Source organism: Acinonyx jubatus, chromosome A1 (genome assembly GCF_027475565.1).
Source record: "Acinonyx jubatus isolate Ajub_Pintada_27869175 chromosome A1, VMU_Ajub_asm_v1.0, whole genome shotgun sequence".
Classification (NCBI taxonomy): domain Eukaryota; kingdom Metazoa; phylum Chordata; class Mammalia; order Carnivora; family Felidae; genus Acinonyx; species Acinonyx jubatus.
The window spans coordinates 95,257,535-95,273,105 of NC_069380.1; the positions used below are offsets into that span (position 1 = coordinate 95,257,535).

At 38.1% G+C, this 15,571-nt stretch overlaps 1 non-coding gene across 1 annotated transcript; it reads left to right on the top strand.

Moving 5' to 3' along the window:
- Positions 1 to 14,190: 14,190 nt before the first annotated feature.
- LOC113604597 (U6 spliceosomal RNA) lies at positions 14,191 to 14,297 on the top strand. The gene has a single exon (XR_003426573.1). It is a non-coding gene; the product is annotated as a U6 spliceosomal RNA (small nuclear RNA).
- The last annotated feature ends 1,274 nt before the right edge of the window (positions 14,298 to 15,571 follow it).

The window sequence follows — 15,571 nt, forward strand, 5'->3', positions numbered from 1 at the left end:
AGAATTTAATACTGAAAATTAAACTATGGAATTAAAAGTGACCCTAAAGACTATCTTATAACCACCCCCCTTTCAGTTGATGATTAAAGTAAAAGCAAGTGATATCATGAATTGAAGATGATAGAAATCACAAGCTTGAATTCAGTATAATAATCAAGATTAGCGGACGCAGGTGATACTGATGTGGTATCTCACAGGGTTTTTAATATTATACCACAACAAGCGTAGAATCTGAGGACCACTTTGCTGAAAACCATGAGCAGAATGCCAGAACAAGTAGATTTCTGCTTTTTTTTTTTCTTGGTGAGAACTTCAAGCTTATATATTATGGAGATTATATATCTCTAAAACATTACTCCCTTAAATTTTGGTGATATATTGATTTCACTGATCAGTGTCAAAACCTTTGGTCTTAGACAAATGAACATGTCAAAGGAGATTTTGAAAGTTCTTTATGTATCAAAGTAATTTAGGAATGTATCATGTGAGAAGTCGCATTTTTTTTTTCAAAATTTACAGTACGAAGACAAGTGATTGATTCCATTATTTAGCATAAATATGATAAGGCAGAGAGGGCCGGTGAAAATCCTACCATCCACCCTCCCTAGGAATCCTTCCTCCCATAGATCACACACTGCTGTCCCTTCACCCCCCCCCCCCCCACTGTGCTTTCCTCTACACTCACACCCTCATTGTCTTTCATTTGCTTTCTTTGTCTTATCTCTTAACAGTCTTGCTCTGTACCATTGCCGGAATGTTCTACATAAAATGTATGCCTGACCATACAATCTTCTCTTCCACGTAAAGACTAATTTTTTTTTTTTATTTTTCCATGCCTAAAGAATAAAATCTAGACTCTTTAACAGGGCCCTAGACATAATTTCTTCCATTCACTTCCTCCCTCCCACTTTGCCTCATCTCCTTTTCTCTGTGAGCCAAGCACCAATCAGAAATGCCTCAAAGCCACATCATTTCATGCCTTCTTTCCCCTTTTGTTTTATTTTCAATGCCACACTGCTCTCCTCTCCCCTTATCTGCTTTTAAAACCTTTGAAATAAAAAATTCTAAATATCTTTAACACATCTCTTACATACATAACCATCGCCTAGATAATAGCCTTACCTGGGGACAGGAGGACCTTACCTCGACACTCCTGCTATAATTTTGTGATTATTCTTACAGTCACATTCATCCTGCACCTTCAAACATCAGAGTAGACCTTGAATGAAAAATAAAATGCCTGGTTTGTGCATCAGTGGAGATATTAATGTGGTGAGCTCTAGGTTCACACCATCTCATGCTTTTTTTTTGCCCAGAATCATACTTAAATTTGGAGGAATGGATTTCTGCTACTACCCCCATGCAAATTATGTGCATTGCATACTTGAGGGATGTGATGACTTTCAGATACTTCTGATGCTTTGGGGCAAATGCAGATTGAATATGCTGTTGGGCAATTGACTGATGGTTCCACTAACTGATATTCAAGTGACTTGAGAGTTAATGTAAAGGTAAATGGCTTCGATACCAAGACAAAAAAAACGTGTTTGACTATATCTGAGTCATACATTCTCATTACTGTTGGAAAGAAGGATTTGTATTTGGCAGATCTTTTCAGTTACACACTATAAAGGAAGAAAATGTTTTGTTCAGCCTGGCAAGAAAGTATTTTCCCTTTTAGATTTATTTTTAAAAATAAGTTGCTGATTGAAAAGTCACACAGGTAAATCAACTTCTATAGAAGTAATGACATTCCCAGACCAGCAGGCTTTAGTTCAAAATACTAAACCACGCACCGTCTGGAATATTCATTTCCAAATGCTGTGCCAATGGGATCAAACCCTGGCATGCTCAACCTATATTTGAATGAGTAACATACTTTTAAAATAGAACTGGTAAATCAAAACATTTAGATTTGGCTCAGAGATATACCGACATGCTTCATGTTTAGTTTACATTTTAATAGGAAGCATCAGCACCTGGCTGTATAGTAATCACGGAAGAAAGTGATAATTGTTACAAAAAACAAAAAAACAAAAAACACACAAGGTTGTCCAGAAGCAACCTTGTCTATGTTTTAAATGTATAGTAGATGGTTTTTGAGTCTAGGTGGGGTTAACAGGACCATTTTGACTAGGAGAACTGAAGAGTTCTTAGGTCCTGTTAACCTCACCTAGACTTTCTGCTGCACAAGTTAGTCACTATTCAAGAGTCCTGTGCTTTTCTGATTTCATCCTAAATTGTGTAAGAGTAAGGTACAGATTTCTTCTGTAGTCTCCCTTCCTTCTTTAATGTATGCAGCGTTTATTGGGTGCCTGCTATTTTCCTAACAGCAATACTTAGGGATGCAAATACAAGTATCGGTGTCCCCTACTCTTGAGAATTTCAGTGTAATGAGAAAAACAGGTATGAAAACAAATAATTACAGTGTATTGGGAAGTGGGGCACACTACAGGCATGTAAGGAATGTTATGAGACAAGAGAGGGAAAAGCCACATTGGTCTGGGAAGTTGGGGAAAGATTCCCGGAGATCACTTTGGGCTCGGTCTTGAAGAGTAAGTAGGATTTAAACCAGAGCAAGAAGGATGAGAATACTTTAGGTAACTACAAAGTCCAGAAGGTCCTGAAGGACCCATTGTGCTTACATTGTTGCCCAATTAGCTTTGGCTGGAAGTAAACACCTTCCCCAGAAATCTTGCTATAATTATATGAGTTCTGTAACAGTAATGAGAAATTATACGAATGTAAATTATCAGCAACATAATACAGCAGAAGTGTGTGGTTTAAGGCAAGTAATTTGGAGCCAGACTGCCTGGGTCTGACTTCCAACCTGAACACATAAATGCTATGTGACTTTCAGCAAGTGATGTAACTGCCACGAGCCTCAGTGCCCTGGCCTGCCAACTGAGGGAGATATTAGTACCTGACTCGTAAATATTGTCCAGCTTAAATAGAATAATCCTTAAACATTTCTAAGAAAAATGATGACTATTTGAAAAATTTTCATAAGTATTAGCTACAAATGTTTGATTTATTCACTATTTTAACAGTATTATTGAATTATAATTTATATACCATACACGTCACCCATTTGAAAAGCACAAGTTAATGATTTTTAATAAATTTGCAGTTGTGCAAGCATCCCCTCTGTCTGATTTTAGAATGTTTTCTTTCCCTCAAAAAGATACCTATGGATAGACATTCTCTATTTCTACTGTTCTCTCTAGGTCTAAATTCAGTCTCTATAGATCGGCCTATACTGGATATTTCATATAAAAGTAGTCATAAAAAGTTATAAAAATTGTGGCCATTTGTGTCTATCTTCTTTCCCATTTTTTTTCCTTTTTTAAGTTTGTTTATTTATTTTGAGAGAGAGAGAGCTTGGGAGGGACAGAGAGAATCCCAAGCAGGCTCCATGCTGTCAGTGCAGAGTCTGTTGTGGGGCTTAAGCCCACAAACCATAAGATCATGACCTGAGCCGAAACCAAGAGTTGGAAGCTTAATCGAGTGAGCAACCCACACACCCTTCCACCTTCTTTTCTGTAGTGTAATGTTTTCAAGGTTCATCCATACTGTAGTGTGTATCAGTATTTCATTCCTTTTTATGGCTGAGTAATATTTCCTTGAATGAAATGCCACATATATTTATTCATCGGTTGGTGGATGTTTTGAATATTCTACTTAGTGGATACTATTGATTTTCCTGAGAATATTTATGTGCAAGTTTTTGCATGGATGCATATTTTCATTTGTCTTGCTTATGTACACAGGAGTATAATTGCTAGGTCATGTGTTAATGGTATCCTTAACATTTTGAAAAATTGCCAAACTGTTTTCCAAAGCAGCTGCACAACTTTACTTACCATCTGGAAAATATGACAAGGTTTTAATGTATTTATATCCTCACCAATTATTGTATTATCTATTTGTATGAAAAATGCCAATGGAATTTTGACAGGAATTGCATTGAATCTATAGAAAAGCTGAAGGTACTATGAACATTTTAACAATGTTCACTCTTATGATCCATGAACATGGGCTATTCTCCACTTATTTGTATTTTCTTTAATTTCTTTATCAATGTCCTACAGTTTTTGATATATAGATCTTTCACTTTCTTGGTTAAATTTATTGTTTTTTTAAAATTTTTTTAATGTTTATTTGTTATTGAGAGACAGAGAGACAGAGCATGAACATGGGAGGGGCAGAGAGAGGGGGAGACACAGAATCTGAAGCTGCCTCCAGGCTTGGAGTTGTCAGCACCAGAGCCCAAAGCAGGGCTCGAACTCACAAACCATGAGATCATGACCTGAGCTGAAGTCGGATGCTTAACCGACTGAGCCACCCAGGCGCTCCAAATTTATTCTTTTTGATGCTGTTGTAGATGAGAATGTTTTCTTTATTTCTTTTTCAAATATTTGATTGTTTGGGTAAAAACACAACCTATTTTTGTCTGTTGATTTTGTATCCTGGAACTTAACTGGATTCACTGATTAGTTCTAACAGTCTTTAGGATTTTCTACATACAAGATCATGCCAGCAGCAAACAGGCATGATTGTACTAATTACTTCCAGATTTGGATGAGTTTTATTTATTTTTCTTGTGTGATTCCTCTGGTTAGGACTTCTAGTACTATGTTGAACAGGAGTAGTGAAATTGGGTAGCTTTGTCTTGTTCTAGATCTTAAAGGGGAAGTTTTCAACCTTTTACTGTTGAGTGTGATATGACTTGTAGACTTGTTAAATATGGTCTTTATTATGTTGAGTTACTTTCAGTCTACACTCATTTTGTTGACAGTTTCTATCTTGAAAGGATGTTGAATTTTGTTCAATGTTTTTGCTGCATCTGCTCAGATGATCATGTGATTTTTCTTTTCATTCTCTTGTGATACACCACAGTAATAATTGATTTGCCAGTATTGAAACTTTCTTGCATCTCAGTGATAAATTGCACTTGTTTGTGGTGTTTGATTCTTTTCTTGTGCTGATAAGTTTGGTTTGCTGGTATTTTGCTCAGCATTTTTGCATCTGTATTCATCAGGGATGTTAGCCTGGAGTTTTCTCTTCTTGTAATATCCTTATTTCGCTTTAGTATCAAGGTAATGCTGGTCTTGCAAAATGATCGTGGGAGTGTTCCTTCACTTTCAAATTTTGGAAAACGTTTGAAAAGGATTGGCATCAATTCTTCTGTAAGTATTTGCTTGAATTCTTCTGTGAAGCCACCTGATCCTAGGCTTTTCTTGGTTGGGAGGTTTATGAATACTGACTCAATCTCATTACTCATTGTGGCACTGATCACTTTTTCTGTTTCTTCATGATTCAGTCTTGGTAGGTTGTATGTTCCTAGGAATTAATGTTTCTTCTGAGCTGTCCAGTTCATTGGTGTATATTTGTCTGTAGTCGTCTCTTACGATCCTTTGTATTTCCATGGTATAAGTTGTAACGCCTCCATTAATTCTTTTATTTATCTGAGTCATTTCTTTTTTTTTTCTTAGTAGATCTAGCTAAAGGTTTATCAATTTTGTTTACCTAAAAAAACAAACAAACAAAAAAACCACCAAAAAACAAAACACAAGAACTCCTAGCTGCATTTGTAGTTCTATGTTATTCGAGTCTCTTTTTCATTTATTTCTACCCTAGTCATTATTATTTCTCATTCTGATAACTTTGGCTTTAGTTCTTCTTGTTTAGTTCAGAAAACTTGTGGCTGCCTTATTATTTTATTTGTATTGTGGTGCTACCAGCTTCCTCTTAATTGTTCTCCACCAAATCCCCAATGCTCTTAGACATGTAGTTATCCATGTTCTGTTTCAAATAAATTCAGTCACCATCAATTCTCATGGTCTGCCTTTACCCTGAGCAGAACTTCAGAACTACTACACTGGAACCTGAGGAGGCAGGCAGGGTTTGATTGTGCTGAAGCTATGTCCTCATTCTATGAGTGGTCATGGGGTAGATGTGATACCTTGTGGTCTTGTGTTTGACTCTTCCAGCATAGACCTTCCACCCTAGAAGCAATCTGAGGAAGGACCATTTGAACCTCTTTATTCTTACCCTGCCACATTTAGAGTAGATCTTCTGTTCTATGCATAGGGGTGCAATAGGGGGCTACAGACCTGATCCTTTCAGCCTAGTTGGCTGGAATAGAACCTTCTGCAGCAAGCAATAGGAGATGAGAAACCCTAGCATCCTCCTTCTCCAAGGGTGAAATATTATCCCCAGACTGGATAATGTGTGTGCAAGAGAGAGAGGTCCCCCATCTTCTTAGTCCTCACCTGAAAATCGTAGAACATTTAGGATTACAGAACATTACATTACATTACAGAACTGGTGGAGTCGGGAAGATTGGTGGTGGTAAGGCTATGCTCAAAACCACAGTCATGTTCTTGCTGAAATTTAGCAGGTTTTCTTTAATGAATGTTTCTCCATTTTGCTTTTTTCCCTTAGGACAAATTGTAGAAACGTTTCAATAATTGTGGGTTTGGTTTTGTTTTTATTTAATAAAATGTGTGCAAACTAAACTGTTGTTTTGTTGGGGAGAGGGTCCACCAAGCTTTTTACCTTGCCATTCAGGAGGTTTTGCCCTCCTTAGTTGTTTTCGCCATTGCATTATTTTTCATCTATTGTGATGGAGTGTTCATCACTTCATCCCTTTTTACTAGCGCATGTTGCCATCTATTTTTATAAGAAAGTGCATTTCTTCACGTTTGATGAGAACCTCTGTAATTAAAAAAAAAAAGTGATGTGCTCATGTTTTGAATCTGTGTTAATAGACCCCTCTTGGATAGTCATATTTCTAATTAGAATATTCAAGGATGTTGAATCATACAAAGAGGAAAGTGGACTCTTTATAAAGTCTCTTTGTAAAGCAATGTTTACTGGAAATGTGGCCATGTTAAGTAAGGGTGTAGAAACAAGAACAGAACAAAATGTGTGATCTAAAAGTTGGAGGTCATAATGGAAACAGATGCAGGCATTAGGTGCTTAGATACAACCAGGTCCTGTGCAGAAATCTCTCTCAACAGAGGTCACTGGAGGTGTATCTCTGCCATGACAACATGCAACATATACATTCTAGCTCTCTGCTATTGCCATCCAGGGATAAGAAGGGATAGTGAGGAGACAACCCTTACTTGATCATATATTTACTGCTACAGATGGGCTCTAAACTAAAAATGACTGTTATGTTGGTTATACAAGGTTAAATTTCCTCTCTGGCATAGACTGAATTTTTATGTCCCCCTAAAACTCTATGTTGAAACTCAGTCCCCAGTGTGATGGTATTTGGAGGTGGAGCCTTTGGAAGGTGACTGTCGTGAAGGCAGGTCCCTCATGAATGGAATTAGTGGCATTATAAAACAGACCCCAGACAGTTCCCTTGCCCTCTCTGCCATGTGAGGACGCAGGGAGAAGTCAGCAGTCTGCAACCCAGAAGAGGACCCTCCCTAGAACTCAATTATACTAGCACCATGTTTCCAGACTTCCAGACCCCGGGACTGTGAGAAATAGATTTCTCTCGTTTATAAGCCACATCGTCTGTGGTTTCCTGTTACAGTAGATGCCTTCCAAGCATAAATGAGTAAACCAGATAAAAGTTTATTTCTGTTAGAGACATAAAAGGAAGTTACATATTTGAACACTTGAATTTTATGATTCCAAATTCACACCTGCTACATTGTCTTGCACTTTTCGTACGTAGAGGCTTCTTGAAAAATCCAAATAATGTAAAACACAAGTTGAAAAGAAGAATCAGACAATATTATAATGAAGGAAAATTTGCCCTCCTGTAAAAAGACTAATTTATGTGGCTAAAATATTAAATGTAACAGACACCCCTTATGCCACCTCCCATGCATACATGCATGGGAGCCCAACCCCCCCCCCCACACCACCCAGTTCCAATATACTCATAAAAAGTTGACTCTTAAACTTCTTTTACTATTCCAGGCTAATGATGATAATGCGTTAACATCAAGTGATTGAAATTATATACAATTCATAAGATCCCCATTATATATCACTCATAATAATTCGGACAGATAAGCCAAACCATACTTTTTTATGCTGATTCTGAAGGAAAGATATGTTCTAAAAAAAAAAAAATCATGGTACGTAAGCAGACCACTTGGGAAATCTCTAACAACCTTAAGAGTATACAAATACTTTTGAAGCAGCCCCAGGTAATTTATAAGCTTTTATTTATAAAGGAATTGCTGGGAGTTAATGTAGGAGATATGCCTAGCTATTCATTTAAGTAAGCCCCGTAGGACAATTAAAATGCAGCAGTTAGGTGAGTTCTACTTACTGTACTCGGAAACAAAATGCAGTTGAAACATACAGCCTTATGCATGTCTCCCGATTTCATGTCAGAATAGATTTCTAAAAAGATGTTTGCATTCTCCCTAATTCTCACACCTTTATCTTGTGAATTAGTACCTCTTCCACTTGTATCTTATTTCAGTTCCATTATCTGTCTCTCAGTCTCAAAAACAATTTTTTAGAGCTCCCTCCTTTTTCTTCTCCTTTGTATATTTTATCCCTTAGACCCAAATCACTCTACCACAACATTGCTTTAAATTGGAACTTTCCAGATGAACAAAACAATTGTAAGCAGTTCCTCTTTGGGGATCATGTCTTTCCTTCTATCAGCAGACAGAACCTTTCTTTCTTACCTGCTATCTCTCTGCAACAAAATGCTGTGTGTGAAATAAAGGATTCAGGCATGTTTATATCGGGCTGCAGTATTTTTTTTTCATAGCTCTGAATACTGCATACCATGATGCGAGACTGTCCATTAGCTTTTAAAAAAGGGTCGAAGTTAATAAAAGTGACACATACCTGCTTCCCAGCAGCCACAGCTACGGACTTCCTTACTCCTTCCAAATGGAGCTCCCAACTGGGCCTCTCCTGAAGCTGTCAGGGAACTGCTAGATAGGAATTTGTTCTGAGTTCTGACACACTTAGAAAATAAGACACATGATGATCGGATCTGCCGGCTGGATGGTAACGGTGACCCTCCTCGGGTCCATGGCCATCTGCGGAAGCATTCCATTTTACGAGCTATTGTTTGGTATCGTTTGGCGTGCTCTGCTCCAAAGTCAAATCTCCGGAAGATAGAATCACATGTATCTCTCTTATACAAACCTTACTGCAAGTCTCAGCCTTAAAAATTACCCGTGCATATCCAACATCACATGGTTAATAGGACGTTAGAAACCCGGGGGGTGGGGGGAAGTCTTGCCATTTAACTTGGACGTGTTTTCCATTACGTTGCAAGCATTTTAAGATTGCTTGCTGGGAATTCCTTTTTAGGAATCCCTTCATAGTTCGTGCATAAACGAAACGTTTTCTAGATACATTAATGTTTGAAAAATAATTCTTGTGTACATAGTCTTTTCTTTATTAGTGCCAAACTCTTTTAAACCAAGGGTTCTAAAATAGGGTTGGCTTTTTGCATCCAGTGGCTAATGTGATCACTAGCATAAACTGTGGAGTCTCCTTGGCGGATGTTCTCGATCTCTAGGGTGCCGTACAGATTGGGCCTGTGAAGCGCTGTTTGGTTATTTGCTGTTTTCAACCTTGTGCAGAGTCTTTATTGGATTTTCAGAAAAGAAATAAATGGTATGAATATTCAGGCTTATTCTAATTTCACATAAAGCTCCAATATAATAAGTCGCTTGTTACACTACATGACCTCACACAAATGCCTTTTATATTAATGCAGGAACCAAATAAAATGTTTAAACCCTCTTGAAGGCACATCTAAGGCTCAGTTAAGATGTTGGCTCTAAAGGAGCCTCTGGCGTTAGGAAGCCCACATGGTTAACAGCCTTCCCTTTTGCCCGCTGAAGCTCATACGGGTCTTTCTCTCCTCACCAGCCAAACATTTAAACTCTTTTTGAAGAGAAGGTAAGATGTACCCACCTTGGACGCAATGGCTTCCTCAGAAGATAGAAAGGAAATTTTGTGTGTGTTATTGAGAGGTGGTAGCAGGTATTTTATTTTTTGCATGGAAAGCCCACTGATCTTCCACAGACATGGTAACAAAGTCTGGGATTCTTGGGGGAAGATACCGGCCTTGTAGAAGGGAGCTATGGTGGTTCAGTCTATGGACGCAAATCTTTCTGACGTTCTTCAGTCAAGACGCAGGACATTCCCTCCTTTTGTGTTTTGTTTTGTTTTTAATGTGTGTTTATTTATTTCGAGACAGAGTGAGAGTGCATGCAAGCAGGGGAGGGGCAGACAGAGAAGGGAAAGAGGGAATCCCAAGCAGGCTCTGTGCTGTCAGCATAGATCCTGACATGGGCCTTGATCCTCGAACTGTGAAACCATGACGGGAGCCAATATCAAGTGTCGGACACTTAACCAACTGAGCCACCCGGATGCTCCCACCCTTCTTTTTGAATTTGAATGGCTGATGACTGACTCCTTTGATCAGAAGGGTTTGGCAGAGGTAAGGTTATATGATTTCCTAGCTGAAGTTACAAATGCAATCCAGTGTCCAGCTTTCTTCTGGGACATTCAATTTTGGGGGATCCTTGAACCCCAAACAATTGTTTCTTCAACGGTTTCTTCAAGCCACAAGGAATGGCCACATATAGGCACCCTTTATAATAGTCATAGCTGGGCACACAGTATGTAGCCAGAATTAAAAACTGCCCAGCCAAATCTTTTCCAAATTCGTAGTGAGCAAAATAAAATAGTTGATTCAGATCAGTTTTAAAATAATAAGTTATGCAGCAATGAATAACTAGAACTGGAATTAACCAACAATCGTCTGAAAACTCAAAAGAGAAGTTTTAAAATGAAAAGTAGTTTGGAGTTGTTACACATGGGACTGGAAGAATTTTTGTTACTTCAAAAATAGACACCATTAATATATTATTTGAGGACATCAAAAAAAGGAATGAGACTGTCTTATATTTCATTCTGGGAGGAAAGGTATGCCCCACAGAGCTGATTAAAAATAGCAGTTGTAAAAAGTAATTATGTTGCTTCCTTCTTGCATCATGCTGAGTCTAGCTTATTTAATAAATCCGGTTCCAAGCTACATGGAACACCACCAACTCCATCATCACCATTGCCATTACAAGAAATTAGTGCGTCCTGATTAAGTTGTTAAAGGCTTCTATTAAAACACATTTATTTTGGCAGACATAATCTCTCCTTGACCCGATTTTAGTGATTAGCTAATTACCATTGGGTTAGTTGTAGATGATTCTGTAAAAGACAGATCCTTTTGAACGAGATGTTGCAGCCCAGGAAGCCAGTGCCTCAGAAGACTGCAGAGAAAGAGAATTGAAAGAATCCGAAAGAGAGAGTAAACCCAAAAGACAGTGATTTTGTATTTTCCTAGTTCCATCTACGTACGGAAATTATCTTCTACGTGAATTATCTTCAGCTTCTTTTTATGTGCGACCCATCTTCTTCCCTGAACGATGAAAGCAGTGAGTTTAAGCTTCCTCTATGAGTTACCCACAGCAATGGAATCTTGTTAGCCATGATTCACCCCTAGCATTCTTACGGAGCACAAGGAGAGCATTGAATGAACTTCTCTCTAATTTAACCATAAAACATAATTATTTTGTTCCAATGCCCTGTCTATGTGACTCACTGTTGTAGGGAATATTCTGAGATGATCTCCAGTGACGCATATCCCTGTATAATCTCTTCCACCTTGAGTGTGGGTGCACCCTGTAAATACGTTGCTATGTCACTCCAGTGATGAGGTTTGTGAAGGCAGACTCTGTTTCTGGCTTTGAAGCTTTGAAGATGTGGGCTGGAGCAGGAAGCAGGTGGCAAGAAATGCAAGGACCATCTATGATCTGACAGCAACCCCCAGCCAAAAGCCAGTGGGAAAATGGGACCTCAAGCCTCAAATCACAGAACACTAATTCTGCCTACAACCTCAATGAATTGGGAAGCAGATTCTTTCCCATAGCCTCCTTGAAGGAGCACAAGTCAGCTGACACCTAATTTTCACCTATAAGATCCTGAGCAATAGACCACCCACCTCAAGCCCAGATATGTGACCTCCAGAACTGTGAGCTCCTATGTAGGTATTCTGCTAAAGTGCTGAATTAGACATAATTTGTTCACGGAAATAGAAAATTAATATGGGACATAGATCATAATTTTACTAGATCTAATCCACCTCCAGAAACATAAGGTTAATTGTGTGTCAACTTTTTTAACATTAGATATCACTTTGGGGGCGCCTGGGTGGCTCAGTCGGTTAAGCATCCGACTTCGGCTCAGGTCATGATCTAGCAGTTGATAGGTTTGAGCCCCGCGTCGGGCTCTGTGCTGACAGCTCGGAGCCTGGAGCCTGCTTTGGATTCTGTGTCTTCCTCTCTCTCTCTGTTCCTACCCTGCTTGTGCTCTCTCAAAAATAAATAAAGGTTAAAAAATTTTTTTAAAAAGAAATCACTTTTGTATGTATGTTATTGAGTCCAAATAAAGGCCAAATCCACATATAAAATATGTATCAGGTATCTTCGGGAATTTTTTAATTTTAAAATTTTATTTTTTTATATTTTGTAGACAGAGTGCACGTGTGCTGCATGTGCAAGCTGGGGAGAGGCAAAGGGAGAGGGAGGGAGAGAGTCTCAAGCAGTCTCCATGCTCAGGGTGGAGATTGACGCAGGGCTCAATGTCAGGACCTAGAGATCCTGACCTGAGCCAAAATCTAGGGGTGGTCACTTACTGAACCATCCATGTGGCTCATGGGAATTATTAGTTTTGGGGTTTTTCTTAATTTTTTAAATATTTATTCACATTTGAGAGACAGAGACAGAGCATGAGTGGGGGAGGGGCAGTGAGAGAGGGAGACACAGAATCCGAAGCAGGCTCCAGGCTCTGAGCTGTCAGCACAGAGCCTGCCACGGGGCTTGAACCCACGAACTGTGACCTGAGCCAAAGTCAGACACTCAACCGACTGAGCCACCCAGGTGCCCGGGGAATTATTAGTTTTAAATAAATGTATCCTGTAATTACTTTTCTTTTTTTTTTCATTATTCTTGTTTTCATCATGATAAGTGTCCTCTTAAATCCCCATCACCTATTTCAGCCATCCACCACCCACCGCCCCTCTGGTAATCATCAGTTCTCTAGAGTTAAGGGTCTGTTTCTTGGTTTGTCTTTCTCTCTCTTTCTTTTTTTTCCTTTGCTCATTTGTTTTATTTCTTAAATTCCACATATGAGTGAAATCATATGGTATTTGTCTTTCTGTGATGGACTGACTTTCTTAGCATTATTCTAGCTCCATTCGTGTTGTTACAAATGGCAAGATTTCATTCCTTTTGTGGATGAATAATAGTCCATTGTATACAGGCCACATCTTCTTTATCCATTCATCAGTCAGTGGACACTTGGGCTCTTTACATAATTTGGCTATTATATATAATACTGCAATTAATATAGGGGTGTATATATCCCTTTGAAGTAGTGTTTTTGTATTTTTGTAGTAAATACCCAGTAGTGGGATTACTAGATCATAATGTGGTTCTATTTTGAATTTTTTGAAGAACTTCCATACTGTTTTCCAGAGTGGCTGCACCAATTTGTATTCCCACCAACAGTGCACAAGTGTTCTTTTCTCCACATCCTCACCAACACTTGTTTCTTGTGTGTTTTTATTTTAGCCATTCGGATAGGTGTGAGGTGATACCTCGTAGTTGTGGTTTGCATTTCCCTGATCATGAGTGATGTTGATGTTCTTATGTCTGTTGGCCATCTGCGTGTCTTCTGTGGAGAAATGTCTGATCGTGTCTTCTGCCCATTTTTTAATTGGATTGTTTCTTGGGTGTTGAGTTCAATCATTTCCTTATATATTTTGGATATTAACCCTTTATCAGGTCATTTGCAAATATCTTCTTTCCTTCCATAGGTTGCCTTTTAGTTTTGTTGCTTGTTTCCTTTGCTGTGCAGAAGCTTTTTATTTTGATGAAGTTCCTGCAGTCCATTTTTGTTTTTATTTCCTTTGCCTCAGGAGACATATCTGGAAAAATGTTGCTGTGACAGATACCAGAAAATTTATTGCTTGTGCTCTCTTCAAGGATGTCTCTGGTTTCACGTCTCCATTTTGAGTTTACTTTTATGTATGGTGAAAAGAAAGCGGTCCAGGTTCATTCTTTTGCATGTAGCTGTCCCATTTTCCAAACACCATTTGTTGGAGAGACTGTCAAAGATGTGCTCACTTCCGCAGCACATATGCTAAAATTGGAATGGTACAGAGAATATACGCATAGCCCCCGCTCAAGGATGAGATGAAGAGACTTAATGAGATGAGATGAGATGAAGAGTAATTAACCTTGTCATTGTGAGGTTATTTCTGGAGTTTCTATTGTATTCCTTTGATCTATGCGTCTGATTTTTATGTCAATACCATACTGTCTTAATTATTACTGCTTTGTAATATAACTTGAAATTTGGAATTGTGATACCTTCACATTTTTCTTTTTCAAGGTTGCTTTAGTATTTGAGGGTTTTTTTGTTGTTGTAGTTCCACACAAATTTTAGGATTATTTACTACATTTCTGTGAAAATGCTCTTGGTAGTTAGCTAGGGATTCCATTAAATGTGTGGATTGCTTTGGGTAGTATTGGCATTTTCACCATATTTGTTTTTCCCATCCATGAGTGTGAAATGTCTTTCCATTTGTTTGTGTCCTCTTGAATTTCTTTCATCAATGTTGTGTAGTTTTCAGAGTACAGGTCTTTCACCTCCTTGGTTAACTTTATTCCTAGATATTTTATTGTTTTGGGTGCATTTGTAAATGGGACTGATTTCTTAATTTCTCTTTCTGCTGCTTCATTATTGGTGTATAGGAATGCAGTGGATTTGTGTATGTTGATTTTGTATCCTGTGACTTTGCTGAATTCATTTATCAGTTCTAGTAGTTTTTGTTGGAATCTTTAGTGTTTTCTATATGTAGAGTCATGTCATCTGAAAATAGTTAGAGTTTAACTTCTTCCTTACTAGTTTGGATGCCTTTTATTTTTTTATGTTGTCTAATTGCTGTGGATAGGACATTGAATCCTGTGTTGAATAACAGTGGTGAGAGTGGACATTCTTGTCCTGTTCTTGACATTAGAGGACAAGGTCCCAGGTTTTCTCCGTTGAGTATCATGTTGGCTGTGGGTTTTTCATGTAAGGCCTTCTTTATTATGTTGAGGTATATTTCCACTGGAACTACTTTGCAAAGAGTTTTTATCATGCATGGATATTGTACTTTGTCAAATGCTTTTTCTGCATCTGTTGAAATGATCATATAATACTTATCCTTTCTCTTATTAATGTGATGTATCATGTTTATTGTTTTGCGAATATTGAACCACAATTGCATCCTATGGATAAACCACACTTGATTGTGGTATATGATGTTTTTAATATATTGTTGGATTCAGTTTGCTAATATTTTGTTGAAAATTTTTGCATCTATATTCATGAGAAATCTTGGTCTTTAGTTCTCTTTTATTGTGTGATGTCTTTATACAGTTTTGGTATGATGGTGATAATGGCCTCGTAGAATGAATTTGGAATTTTTTTGTCCTCTTCTATTTTTTGGAAT